Here is a 15,066-nt window from a genome sequence, read left to right on the forward strand (position 1 = left end):
TGTCCAAAAGAAGCAAAAATAAGGCGTCACATCGAGGCGTCACAAATAGGCTTCCACCTGTATATACACTCTGCGCCTCATGACCTACACACTATCCCTCCATGTTTCACACACTTTGCTTTGGATGGTTCCTATACATATTCATCGTATTGCTTATGTACCAGTCTTTTCATGCACTATTTGCACTTTACTATAGAGGCTGTGGGACTCGACCTATGTGGGGATCCTTTTTCTATGGGTATTGTTACTGCCGATGTACTTATTTTTATTGATTTTGTCTTTCAATAAAATATTGTCTTTTTTTCGCTAATAATGGTTCATGTGTGATTTCTTATATAGGTGTTCATATTCGTATATCACACGGTTCATTAGAGTTGCTATATCCATGTATTAGCCCAACTATCTTAGTAGGTTTTATGCTATTTTTCCTGTTTTTTCAGAAGGGAAGGTTTTGCAAAATGGACTTCCAGGCATGTGAAGCATCTTGGCGTACAAAAGCAGATGCATTATTTGGTGGCAGTTCACTACCCATTGAACATATGGAGCAAAAAACGGTTCGTGAGATTAAAAATGTATTAAAGAAATCTCTACATCTTAAAACAAGAATTTGGTGGAATAAACTATCTCTGGAGAATTATGTGATTAAGCAACTCATTCCAAGAGGTTTGAGGATACAGATTTTTCCCTCATATGGGGTTGAGGATGAGACTTTCAGTATGAAGTGGGAGGAGATTTGCAACTATTGTTTAAAATCTTTGATACTTCTCATTATTGAACATAATGTGAAATCTATGGAGGAGTTGGACAAAAACATTGTGGAATATGAAACACAGCTTGGTCGTTTGTTAACCCCTGCAGCCATGGAGACATGGAAAGCGGAATTAGATGAGTTATTTCGGACCTGGGAGAAACAGATACAAACCGTGAAGGCTAAAAATATTCCAATGGCATATGATGGATATGCAAACAAGACATATGTACAAATGGAAGCAGAGAACTAGGAGTCGAACTCCGTCAGTATAATTGTATACATCATGTGGAGCGGAATCTACGACTTCAACTCACTCTACCCAGAGTCTTACAACACGTTATGGCAAGAGGAAATCTTATGTAATGAAAAGATCACAGCCAAAACGCAGAGGGGGGTCACGCTTTTGGGAATGCAAAATATGATAACAAAGACACGCAACTTAAGGTAATTAATTTATCTAATGTTACTTTAACCAGACTGAGGTTTTCAATTTTGGTCTTTTGTTTGCTCCTTCTGACGGTTTTGACCATTTCACAGCCATAAAGGATTTGCACCTATTTGCAAGAAAATTGATTTTAAAAAGGATTTTTCATCGAGATACAACATTTGACATCTATTCTACACAGGAGAAACAAGAAACATTGAAAGTTCTTGAGGATCTTATGGAGGAACAGACTGTGAAACCTAGGGGTAAGTTTCCCTCTATTGTTTTACCTAAATCCCAAAAATTCACATTGACCTGCTTGTTGAACTGGTCAGTGAGGAATTCAAGCGTATCCCAAGAGCAATCAGACATGATAATTGCACCCATCCGCAACATACTGCCATTAACCCCTTAATGACCAGCCTATTTCAGACCTTAGTGACTAAGCCATTTTTTACGTTTTTCCATCGTGTTATTCTAAGAGCTATAACTTTTTTTTTTTTGCATCGACATAGCTGTATAAGGTCTTGTTTTTTGGGGGACAAGTTGTAATTTTTAATAGCACCATTTTGGGGTACATAGAATTTATTGATTAACTTTTATTAACTTTTTTTGAGGAGGGAATAGAAAAAAAACAGCAATTTCGCCACACTTTTTTGCGTCCTAAATTTACGGCGTTTACCGTGTGGTATAAATAACACAATAACTTTATTCAGTGGGTTGTTGCGATTGCAACGATACCAAATTTGTATAGTTTTTGTATGTTTTACTACTTTTACACAGTGAAAACACTTTTTTTTCAAAACTATTTGTTTTTTGTGTCTACCTATTTGAAGAGCCATAACTATTTTTTCGCCGATGCAGTTGTATGAGGGTTTTTTTTTTGCGGGACGACTTGTAGTTTTTATCGGTACCATTTTGGAGGAGATCTGACTTTTTAATCACTTTTTATCACATTTTTTTTAAGGCTGGATTCAAAGAAAACAAAAATTTTTGCATGTTTTTTTATTTTATTTTTTACGACGTTCACCGTGCGGGTTAAATGAAGTAATGAGTTTATAGTTGGGGTCGTTACGGACACAGCGATACCAAATATGTGTAGCTTTTTTACTTTATTTTGTTTGTTAATAATAAAGCAGTTTGTAAGGGAAAAAATTGGGTTTTTAATATTTTTTTTCACTTTTTATTAAACTTTTTGTTAACTCTTTTACTAGTCCCACTAGGGAACTTCAATATGCGATCATACGATTGCATTTATAATACACTGCAATACTTCTGTATTTCAGTGTATTATGCCTGTCCGTGTAAAACGGACAGGCAGGGGCGTAGCTAGGGGGGGCGCAGGCGGGGCACATGCCCTGGGCGCAGCTCAGAGAGGGGCGCCAGCGCCACCTCCTCCCGCACTATAATTGTACCTGTGTCGCAAGGACACAGGTACAATTAGAAGCAATGAATGACCGGGCACGTTCCATGCCCGGCCATTCTGCGCCTCTCTACGAATGAAGTGACAGGTACTGTAAAGAATCTGCCAGACACAACTTCTGTGTCGACGCCCATAGGTAATCAGTCTGCACCTGCTTCTATGTCTGTGAGACTGACTCCATCTTCCACCACCCAGGATGGCAGGCTTAGGAGTGGGAGAGCCTATCACAGCCTGGCCAGACGGAGCTAGCTCCCGCCCTCTGTCTATTTATACCTGCCTTTCCTGTTCCTCCTTTCCTTGTGTTTCTTCTCTGCTGGTTTCCTGGCCCTGCTGCAGCTTCTTGAACTACTGATCCTCTGCTTGTGTTTGACCTTGGCTTTACTGACCACTCTTCTGCTCTGCGTTTTTGTACCGCACTCATCTCCTGATTTGACTCGGCTCGTTCACTTCGCTTGTTGCTCACGCTGTCCCCGTGGGCAACTTCCCCATTTCCCTGGCTTCTTTGTACCCTTGTCTGTTTGTCTGTCGTGCACCTATTGAGTGTAGGGACCGTCGCCCAGTTGTACCCCGTCGACTAGGGCGGGTCGTTGCAAGTAGGCAGGGACTGAGTGGCGGGTAGATTAGGGCTCACTTGTCTGTCTCCCTACCCCGACATTACATAATCACAAGCCCATATACCTAGTCTACCCTGGTCCCTGACACTACTATGGACCCCCTTGAGACCCTGGCTCAGCAAATGCAGGGCCTCTCCCTACAGGTCCAGGCCCTGGCTCTGAGGGACAACCAGCCTGATGCTACCCTGGTAGTGCCCCTCACCTCACCTCTTGAACGCCACCTCAAGTTGCCTGACCGGTTCTCAGGGGACCGGAAGACTTTTTTCTCCTTTCGGGAGAGTTGTAGGCTCTATTTTCACTTAAAACCCCACTCCTCTGGTTCTGAGAGCCAGCGGGTGGGTATAATTATGTCCCGGCTCCAGGACGTGCCCCAAGAATGGGCCTTCTCCTTGGCTCCTGATGCCCCTGAACTTTCCTCCGTTGATCTTTTCCTTTCTGCTCTCGGGCTCATTTATGACGAGACTGACAAGACTGCCTTTGCCGAGAGTCAGCTGGTGACCTTACGTCAGGGTAAGAGACCTGTTGAGGAGTATTGTTCTGACTTTAGGAAGTGATGCGTAGCTTCTCGGTGGAATGACCCTGCCTTAAGGTGCCAGTTTAGATTGGGTCTGTCGAACGCCCTGAAAGACCTGCTAGTTAGCTATCCCTCTTCTGACTCCCTAGATCAGGTTATGTCTTTAGCGGTACGACTTGACCGACGTCTCAGGGAACGACGACTTGAACGTGTTTGTGTTTTCTCCTCTGACTCCCCCATGATGCCTCCCGAGGTTCCGTTGCTTCGTTCTTCCACGGAAGACTCGGAGGTACCTATGCAACTCGGGACCTCCGTGTCCCCCCAACTACGTAGAGAGTTCCGCAGGAAGAATGGTCTCTGCTTCTACTGTGGGGATGACAAGCATCAAGTGAACAACTGTCCTAGGCGTAAGAATAATCAGCTGGAAGAACTTCCGCGCCTAAGTGACCATCGGGGAGGTCACTTGGGCGCACAGGTATTTCCCGTAAATATGAAACGTAATAAAATCTTGCTTCCCTTTCAGGTCTCTTTTGGTGGTAGGTCTGCTACCGGCAGTGCCTTCGTGGATTCAGGGTCTTCTGCTAATATTATGTCTGTGGAATTTGCTATGTCTCTAGCGATGCCATTGATTGATTTGCCTAAACCTGTCCCGGTAGTGGGTATCGACTCCACTCCTCTTGCTAATGGTTATTTTACACAGCATACCCCTGTTTTTGAACTCCTTGTTGGCTCCATGCATTTGGAGCAGTGCTCTGTACTGGTGATGCAGGGATTATCGTCCGATTTGGTTTTAGGCCTTCCCTGGTTGCAGTTGCATAATCCCACGTTTGACTGGAATACTGGGAATCTTACCAAATGGGGTAATGAATGCATGACGTCATGTTTTTCTGTTAATTCTATTTCTCTCCCTGAGGAAGTGAACACTCTACCTGAGTTTGTTCAGGACTTCGCTGATGTTTTCTCTAAAGAGGCCTCCGAAGTGTTACCACCTCATAGAAAATACGATTGCGCAATTGATTTGGTACCAGGAGCTAAGCTCCCTAAGGGTAGGATATTTAATCTCTCTTGTCCCGAACGTGAAGCCATGAGAGAGTATATCCAGGAATGCCTGGCCAAGGGTTACATTCGCCCCTCTACTTCTCCGGTAGGTGCTGGCTTCTTCTTCGTAGGGAAGAAGGATGGTGGTCTTAGGCCATGCATTGACTACCGAAACTTGAATAAGGTCACTGTAAGGAACCAGTATCCCCTTCCTTTGATTCCTGATCTCTTCAATCAGGTTCAGGGGGCCCAATGGTTCTCTAAGTTTGATCTACGAGGGGCTTATAACCTTATCCGCATCAAAGAGGGGGATGAGTGGAAGACTGCGTTTAACACGCCCGAAGGTCATTTCGAATACCTCGTCATGCGCTTTGGGTTGTGTAATGCTCCCGCGGTCTTCCAGAATTTCATAAATGAGGTCTTAAGAGACTACCTGGGGGTATTTCTTGTAGTGTACCTTGATGACATACTTGTGTTTTCCAAGGACTGGTCCTCCCACATTGAGCATGTCAGGAAGGTGCTCCAGGCCCTTCGGGAAAACAAACAGTTTGCTAAGACTGAAAAATGTGTTTGGGGTGCAGGAGATACCGTTTTTGGGTCAAATCCTCACACCTCATGAATTCCGCATGGACCCCGCCAAGATCCAGGCTGTGGCGGAATGGGTCCAACCTACCTCCCTGAAGGCGTTACAGTGCTTCCTGGGGTTCGCTAATTATTACAGGAGATTTATTGCTAACTTCTCGGTCATCGCCAAGCCTCTTACGGATCTCACTCGCAAAGGTGCTGATCTCCTCCGCTGGCCTCCTGAGGCTGTCCAGGCTTTTGAGGTCCTTAAGAAGTGCTTTATCTCGGCCCCAGTGCTGGTTCAGCCCAACCAAATGGAGCCATTTATCGTGGAGGTTGACGCGTCCGAGGTGGGAGTGGGGGCTGTCTTGTCCCAGGGTACCAGGTCCCTCACCCATCTTCGCCCCTGTGCCTACTTCTCCAAGAAGTTTTCGCCCACTGAGAGTGGGGCTAGGCACCAGGTAACGGTCCTTACCGACCACAAGAATCTGGTTTTCCTAGAATCTGCCCGGAGGCTAAACCCGAGACAAGCTCGATGGGCGTTATTTTTTACCAGATTCAACTTTTTGGTCACCTATAGGGCTGGGTCTAAAAATATTAAGGCTGATGCACTGTCGCGTAGCTTCATGGCCAGCTCTCCTTCGGAGGAAGATCCTGCTTGTATTTTGCCTCCAGGTATAATAATTTCCTCTATTGATTCTGATTTAGTCTCTGAAATTGCGGCTGATCAAGGTTCAGCTCCCGGGAACCTTCCTGAGAACAAGCTGTTTGTTCCCCTGCAATTCTGGCTAAGGGTACTTAGTGAAAATCATGACTCTGCACTATCTGGCCATCCAGGCATCCTGGGTACCAAGCACCTCATTGCCAGAAACTATTGGTGGCCTGGGTTGCTCAAAGACGTTAAGGCCTACGTCGCCGCTTGTGAAGTTTGTGCTAGGTCCAAGACTCCCAGGTCCCGACCAGCGGGCTTACTATGTTCTTTGCCCGTTCCCCAGAGACCTTGGACCCATATCTCCATGGATTTCATCACCGATTTGCCTCCATCTCAAGGCAAGTCGGTGGTGTGGGTTGTAGTAGACCGCTTCAGTAAGATGTGCCACTTTGTGCCCCTCAAGAAACTACACAATGCTAAGACGTTAGCTACCTTGTTTGTCAAACACATCCTGCATCTTCATGGGGTCCCTGTCAATATTGTTTCTGACAGAGGGGTACAATTTGTTTCATTGTTTTGGGGAGCCTTCTGTAAAAAGTTGGAGATTGATCTGTCCTTCTCCTCTGCCTTCCATCCTGAAACTAATGGCCAAACTGAGAGGACTAATCAGTCTCTAGAACAATATTTAAGGTGTTTTATCTCTGACTATCAATATGATTGGGTCTCATTCATTCCCCTCGCCGAATTTTCCCTTAATAACCGGGTCAGTAACTCGTCAGGGGTCTCCCCCTTTTTCTGTAATTTTGGGTTTAATCCACGGTTCTCCTCCGTTTCACCTGGTAGTTCCAACAATCCCGAGGTAGAGGTCGTTCATTGGGAACTGTGCACAGTCTGGGCCCAGGTTCAGAATAACCTAGAGGCGTCCCAGAGCATACAAAAGACTCAGGCAGATAGAAGACGTTCTGCTAACCCCTTGTTTGTTGTCGGGGATCTGGTGTGGCTATCGTCAAAAAATTTGCGCCTTAAAGTTCCGTCCATGAAGTTTTCTCCCCGGTTTATAGGGCCATGCAAGTTCATTGAAGTCCTTAACCCTGTCTCCTTCCGACTGGAGTTGCCCCCGTATTTTCGAGTACACGACGTGTTTCATTCCTCCTTACTTAAACGCTGCTCCCCGTCCTTGGCTCCCTCGAGGAAACCTCCGGTCCCTGTTCTCACCCCTGAGGGGGTAGAATTCGAGGTGGCCAAGATTGTGGACAGCAGGATGGTCCAAGGCTCCCTCCAGTACCTGGTCCATTGGAGGGGATATGGGCCTGAGGAGAGGACTTGGGTACCCGCCCGGGATGTTCACGCTGGGGTATTGCTCAGGAGGTTCCACCTTCGTTTCCCCAATAAACCAGGTCCACCTAGAAAGGGTCCGGTGGCCCCTCATAAAACGGGGGGTACTGTAAAGAATCTGCCAGACACAACTTCTGTGTCGACGCCCATAGGTAATCAGTCTGCACCTGCTTCTATGTCTGTGAGACTGACTCCATCTTCCACCACCCAGGATGGCAGGCTTAGGAGTGGGAGAGCCTATCACAGCCTGGCCAGACGGAGCTAGCTCCTGCCCTCTGTCTATTTATACCTGCCTTTCCTGTTCCTCCTTTGCTTGTGTTTCTTCTCTGCTGGTTTCCTGTCCCTGCTGCAGCTTCTTGAACTACTGATCCTCTGCTTGTGTTTGACCTTGGCTTTACTGACCACTCTTCTGCTCTGCGTTTTTGTACCGCGCTCATCTCCTGGTTTGACTCTACTCGTTCACTTCGCTTGTTGCTCACGGTGTCCCCGTGGGCAACTTCCCAATTTCCCTGGCTTCTTTGTACCCTTGTCTGTTTGTCTGTCGTGCACCTATTGAGTGTAGGGACCGTCGCCCAGTTGTACCCCGTCGACTAGGGCGGGTCGTTGCAAGTAGGCAGGGACTGAGTGGCGGGTAGATTAGGGCTCACTTGTCTGTCTCCCTACCTCGACATTACAGGTACCTTTTGTACCAGTGACGCTTCCGTCGGTGAAAGGCTCTGACTGACTGGCAGGGAAAGTCATCCTGCCCAGCCAATCAGCGCCTTTCATAGACGCTGTGTTCAACCCCCTGGAGACCTGCGCAGAAGAGAGCAGGTCTCCATGGCTGCCGGACGGCGTGGGAGCGGGAATAAGGTGAGTTTGAATATTTTTTATTTTTTTAAATTGTAATAGAAGTGTGTGGCTGTATCTGCGGGGGGACGGACTATATCTACAGGGGGGGCTATATCTACAGGGGGACTATATCTACAGGGGGTGGGCTATATACAGGAGGACTATATCTACAGGGGGGCTATATCTACAGGGGGTGGGCTATATACAGGGGGACTATATCTACAGGGGGACTATATCTACAGGGGGGCTATATCTACAGGGGGTGGGCTATATACAGGTGGACTATATCTACAGGGGGTGGGCTATATACAGGTGGACTATATCTACAGGGGTTGGGCTATATACAGGGGGACTATAGCTACAGGGGGTGGGCTATATACAGGGGGACTATAGCTACAGGGGGGCTATATCTACAGGGGGTGGGCTATATACAGGTGGACTATATCTACAGGGGGTGGGCTATATACAGTTGGACTATATCTACAGGGGGTGGGCTATATACAGGGGGACTATATCTACAGGGGGGCTATATCTACAGGGGGTGGGCTATATACAGGGGGATTATATCTACAGGGGGTAGGCTATATACAGGTGGACTATATCTACAGGGGGTGGGCTATATACAGGGGGACTATATGTACAGGGGGCTATATACTGGGGTGGGCTATCTACAGGGGGACCATATCTACAGGGGGTGGGCTATATACAGGTGGACTATATCTACAGGGGGTGGGCTATATACAGGGGGACTATATCTACAGGGGGGCTATATCTACAGGGGGTGGGCTATATACAGGGGGACTATTTCTACAGGAGGTGGGCTATATACAGGCGGACTATATCTACAGGGGGCTATATACTGGGGTGGGCTATCTACAGGGGGACCATATCTACAGGGGGTGGGCTATATACAGGTGGACTATATCTACAGGGGGTGGGCTATATACAGGGGGATTATATCTACAGGGGGGCTATATACTGGGGTGGGCTATCTATGGAGCACCATATACAGGGGTGGGCTATAGCTACAGGGGGGGCTATATAGTATATAGCCCCCTGTAGATATAGCCCACACCTGTAGATATAGCCCACCCCTGTAGATATAGCCCACCCCTGTATATATAGCCCAGCCCTGTAGATATAGCCCAGCCCTGTAGATATAGCTCAGCCCTGTAGATATAGCCCAGCCCTGTAGATATAGTCCACCCCTGTAGATATAGCCCACCCCTGTAGATATAGCCCACCCCTGTAGATATAGCCCACCCCTGTAGATATGGTCCCCCTGTAGATAGCCCACCCCTGTAGATAGCCCACTCCTGTAGATAGCCCACCGCTGTAGATATAGTCCCCCTGTAGATATAGTCCCCCTGTAGATATAGCCCACCCCTGTATATAGTATCCCACAAATAGCTCCCCCTATAGTGCTCCACAGAAAGCCCACCCCTGTATATAGCCCCCTTGTACATATAGTCCACCCCTGTATATAGTGCGCCACAGATAGCCCACCCTTGTATATAGTATATACAGGGGTGGGCTATCTGTGGAGCACTGTATACAGGGGTAGACTATCTAGTGGAGCACTATATACAGGGGTGGGCTATATGGCAGGCACTATCTACAGGGGACTCTATGGCAGGCACTATCTACAGGGGGCACAGTGTGTGTGTGTGTGTGTAGGACACGGTGTATGGTGCTATTATAATTAGAGGTGCAGTGTATGGCGCTATTATATTTAGGGGCGTAGTGTGTGGTATAATGATAACTTTATATTTATTTATCGGTGCAGAAATGTTGGAAAAGTGAGAAGCTGAAGACATGTGAGCGGCAAACTGCAGAAATGGTCTGTGACCGGGAGAAGCCACCATAGAGGTCTGGACCGGATGGAGAAAAATAACTAAAATCGGAGACGTCACCGGTGAGTCACTTAATGTAAATGTTTATTCTGCCTTTAATCAGCACTGTAGTCACTGTATGATCTGCAGCGAGATGATGGGTGATATGATTATGATAGGATTTATTTTTTGTGAAACGGCATCTCCCAGCATATCCTTATCATTGTTTGGGCCATGCTGGGAGCTGTAGTTTTACGCCGTACACACCTATACGGCAGGGGTTGCACTAAATTGAGCTGTATTTGTGCTGGTGTAGTATATATGTAGTGAGCTTGCTTCTGGGGCTGTATATATGTACTGAGCTTGGTTCTGGTGTTGTGTATAGAACCATATTGCTTGTAAAATGTACAAATGTTTTTATGCTTGCGTTACATAAAAATAAATGACACGTCGATTGGTAGAGAAAACAAACACGGCGAGGGGGAAGGAGATGTCGGGAAAGAGGTTGGGGGGTGCCAAACTGAATCTTTGCCCCGGGTGCTGGAGAACCTAGCTACGCCTCTGTGGACAGGCATCTGCTAGGTCATGCCAGAGGCAGGATCTAGCAGGCATTCGCTACAGGCAGACCTGGGGGTCTTTATTAGGCCCCCGGCTGCCATCGGCGACACAGACACGGGTGCCGGTGGGAAGAGAGGGAGCTCCCTCCTTCTCTCCAAAACCACTCAGATGCGGTGCACGCTATTGAGCACCACATCTCAAGGGTTAAACGGGTGAGATCGATACTAATATCAATCTCACACGTTCGAGCAGGGACGCCCCCAGCTACCTCTGGCAGTTGAGAGCAGGGAGATTTGACAGCTCCCTGCTCTGTTTACTTATTCCAATGCAGTGGCGTAAAAAGACTATTGCATCGGAATAAAGCCCGTTAGTGACCGACGTAAAAACACTATGGGGCGGTCACTAACAGGTTAAATAATTGAGCCAGATGAACGACGTTCTTATTAAACCATCTGATAAGGGGGGAACGTCGTCATCTGGTAAAAAGGCATGTATAAAAGAGAGGCTTTTAGACAACTTCGTGACTCAACGTGGTTTAAGTGACTCACGTTTAATCCATTGAGTAAATTTCAAACTGAGCTTGATACTATTCTATCAAAAGCAGTGTCTGACGCGATTACAAGTGAAAAACAATATGAGGGACTAATCCCCATAGATCCAATGGTGCCTTTACATGCTACCTAAGATCCATAAGCATGCCATGCTGCCTCCCGGAAGACCAATTGTATCGGGAATCAATGGGATTTGTGAACCTATATGCAAGTTCATTGATTTTATTTTGCGTCCTCTAGTTAAGACTTTACCATCTTACTTGAAGGATACGACTGACATTCTACGTAAGATGAATGGTATCACCTTGAACCTGATATGACTATTGTCACCTTTGACGTGGAATCGTTATACACCTCAATACGTCTCCAACTGCTTGAGTTTTCCCTGACTCATCATAACTTTTCTCTCTTTAACCCCTTAATACCAAAGGTGTTTTAACCTCTTAACGCCGAAGGACGGATATATCCGTCCTTAGCAGCTGCTAGTTCGCGCAGGAGGACGGATATATCCGTCCTGTGATGGCGCGGGTACTGACACTGTACCCACGCGATCAGCAGCAGGAGCACGGCTGTTATACACAGCCTGGCTCCTGCTGCAACTGCCGGAATCGAAGCGCGCTCTGATTCCGGCAGTTTAACCCATTACATGCCGCTGTCAATAGTGACAGCGGCATCTAATGTGTTTGACAGAGGGAGGGAGCACCCTCTGTCACCCGATCGGCGCCCCGGCAAAGAAATAGCGGGTCGCCGTCGGGTTTCCATGGCAGCCGGGGGCCTAACAAAGACCCCCAGGTCTGCCTTCAGCAAATGCCTGTTAGGCCATGCTGGAGGCATGGCCTAACAGATTGCCTGTCAGATTTACACTAACAGGCAATAATGCTTTGGTATACTAAGTATACCAAAGCATTATGTATGTGATCGGCAGATCACATAGTGAAGTCCCCTGGTAGGAAAAATGTAAATCAGTTAAATAAAGTTTGTGAAAAAATAAATAAAAAATTACAGTCAAAATCAAATAAAACTACTTTTTTTTGCCCAAAAAGTGGTTTTATTTAGTAAAAGTGTCAAAACAAATAACACATGCATATATATGGTATCCCCACGATCGTAACAACTTAAACAATAAAATGAACACATTAATTAAACCGCCCGATGAACGGCATCCAAAAAAACCGCAAAAAACTACGGCAAAATTCCCTCTTTTCTCCCATTCCCCCCATAAAAAATTAAATAAAAGTTAATCTATAAGTCCTATGTACCCAAAAATAGTAGTAATGAAAACTACACATTGGCCCGCAAAAATCAAGCCCACATACCGCCACATTGACGGAAAAATAAAAAAATTACGGCTCTTGGAATGCGGCGATGCAAAAACAAGTAATTTTTTTCTAAAAGGCTTTTTATTGTGCAAACGTAGAAAAAACATAAAATCTTTACATATTTGGTATCCCCGTTATTGTGCCGACCCATAGAATAAAGTTAACATGTTATTTACGCTGCATAGTAAACGGCGGTAATTTATAACGTGAAAATCAATGCTGGAATAGCTGCTTATTTTCAATTCTCTCCTAAAATAAAGTTAATAAAAGTTAATCAATATGTTATAAGCATCTAAAAATGGTACAATTACAAAATACAATTCGTCCCGCAATAAACAAGCCCTTATACGGCTATGTCGACAGAATAAATAAAAAGTTACGACTCTTGGAATGCGACCGTGAAAAAACAAAAAATAATCCTTGGTCATTAACGTGCAAAATGGCCCGGTCATTAAGGGGTTAAACCTTAGTGACCAGAGCAATTTTCGCAGTTTTGCTATTCACAGATGTAACGCAGTATAACTCTGTATGTGTTTTATGTATCGATGTGAATTTTGCACTGTTTTCTTGGGACATGTAGCGCTTCCTTTTTGTGGTATATATGTATAGGTAAAATTTTTGTTACTTTTTTTATAGCCGTGGAAAGACAGAAAAAAAAGAAAAATTTTGATTGTTCATCATTTAAAATGTAACAGTTTGAAAATAAAAGTAATTGTATCATACAAATGTATTGAAATATATTTTTTCATATATCCTGATCATAAGGACACCTGACTTGGAGGTGTAGTTTATTTTTTTTGACCAGAAATATAGTATAAAACACAAGTGCCCCTTTTTTTCAATTGCGCACTAAAATGTCTTAATTTAGTTTTTTACACCATGGCATTAATGTATGGGTAATGGACTTGAAGTCCAATAAATAATGGTTAAAAAAACATTGTGTTCTAAAAACTAGACACTCTAAAGTCTATTTCTAGCTGTTAAATTTCTGTTTTAACCCTTCACACTTTTTACAGAATATGTCAAAACTTGGGCCAAAAAAATGTAAAATGCATTTTTTTTTTTACAAAAGTGGCAATTTTTTTAAGCCATTTCGAAACACCATATGACATATTGGTAAAAGTGACACCTTTCCACATTCTGCTATTTCTCCCGTGTACGGTGATACCAAATATGTGTGTCTAATCTATTATATGGACCCGTTATAGGGCATATCATAGAAGGAGTCCATTTTGGCTTTTGGAGGCCTGATTTCAGTGAACCACGCTATAATTTCCGTGGTACTGCAGTTCATTTTGACAAGTATAAATGTCCTGCTATTATTCATCTAGGGGTATAGTGAGTATTTTTAATAGGTGGAAAGAAATAAAAAATATGTTTTTCCAGAAAATACAGTATTGCTGCATTTTTACAGTGAAACATTATCCAATAAGCAACCCTCCCTTTTGGTTCTCCCTACAAAAACAGTGTGAAATTAAATGAGTTAATAATGTGGGTAATATCACGGTCTTTGCCTTCATAGATTCTAAAGGCAGATGTGTAGCCTGTACCGCTCTCACAGAGCTTGTAGATTTTAACCCTATATTTTGCTCTCTTTGAGGGGATGTACTGGCGGAATGAGAGCCTGCCTTTGCAACTCATCAGTGATTCATTGACCGCTAGGCTTTATTCGGGGTTGTACACCGGCATTAATGACTCCTCCAAAATTTTTATCAGGGGCCTTATTTTATACAGGTGGTCACGGCCTGGATCACTACGGGGGGGGGGGGGGGGGGCTGGTGATTGTCATTAAAATGAAGGAAGCACATTACCAATGCATATCTGCTTCTGATCATAACGGCTGGAAAAACAGGTGTGGCATGTGTAGGGCTTGTTGCCGAATATGACCGGATTGAGGGCTTTTTCACTTTTCCCATGTTGAGGATGAGCCCCAAAAAATGTGTGAGTTCGCCAGTATTTGTGGGGTGCCACTGCTTTGCATAGGAGGACGTTGGCTTTTCAGCTCAACTACCCTTAACCGCCGATGTAAAAACACTATTCGCCGGTCGTTAAGGGGTTAAGGAGTCTGTGTACCTACAGCTCCAGAGCACAGCAATGGGGTCGTCATGTGCGCCCTCATATGCTAACCTGTTCCTGGGGCTGTGGGAATGTCAGATATTGCTTACTGAGCCCACGCCTTTTATTGAGAGGGTTCATCTATGGGGGCGTTATATTGATGATGTCATTTTTATCTGGCAGGGGACATCTCAGGAACTGAAATGTTTTATGGATAGTCTAAATAACAACTTAATGAATATCAAACTGACATATACATCCGGAAGAACTAAGATGGATTTCCTAGATGTACAAGTTCATGTGACCAACGATGGACAAATAGAAACTGATGTACATAGAAAATCCACCTCTGTGAATGCCCTTTTACATGCCGATTCGTCTCATCCATCCAATTTGATTAACAGTATACCTGTAGGCCAATTTCTGAGAATACGCAGAATTTGCTCTGATGACTGTAGCTTTGAAAATCAAGCGACTGAACTCAGGAGGCGGTTTGAGAACCGTTGTTATAGTGAATGGTCAATTAGACAGGGCTATAAGAGAGCAAAAACCTCAAGGTACCATTGATAATCTATTGAAGATCAAAAAATTTGAAAGATCTATTG

At 44.9% G+C, this 15,066-nt stretch overlaps 1 long non-coding RNA gene across 1 annotated transcript; it reads left to right on the forward strand.

The window, feature by feature from the left end:
- The first annotated feature begins 575 nt into the window (after positions 1-575).
- LOC142747983 (uncharacterized) lies at positions 576-10,032 on the forward strand. Its single transcript, XR_012882112.1, has 3 exons — positions 576-1,195; positions 1,289-1,441; positions 9,933-10,032. It is a non-coding gene; the product is annotated as an uncharacterized LOC142747983 (long non-coding RNA).
- The last annotated feature ends 5,034 nt before the right edge of the window (positions 10,033-15,066 follow it).

This window comes from Rhinoderma darwinii, chromosome 3 (assembly GCF_050947455.1).
Source record: "Rhinoderma darwinii isolate aRhiDar2 chromosome 3, aRhiDar2.hap1, whole genome shotgun sequence".
Taxonomy (NCBI): Eukaryota; Metazoa; Chordata; class Amphibia; order Anura; family Rhinodermatidae; genus Rhinoderma; species Rhinoderma darwinii.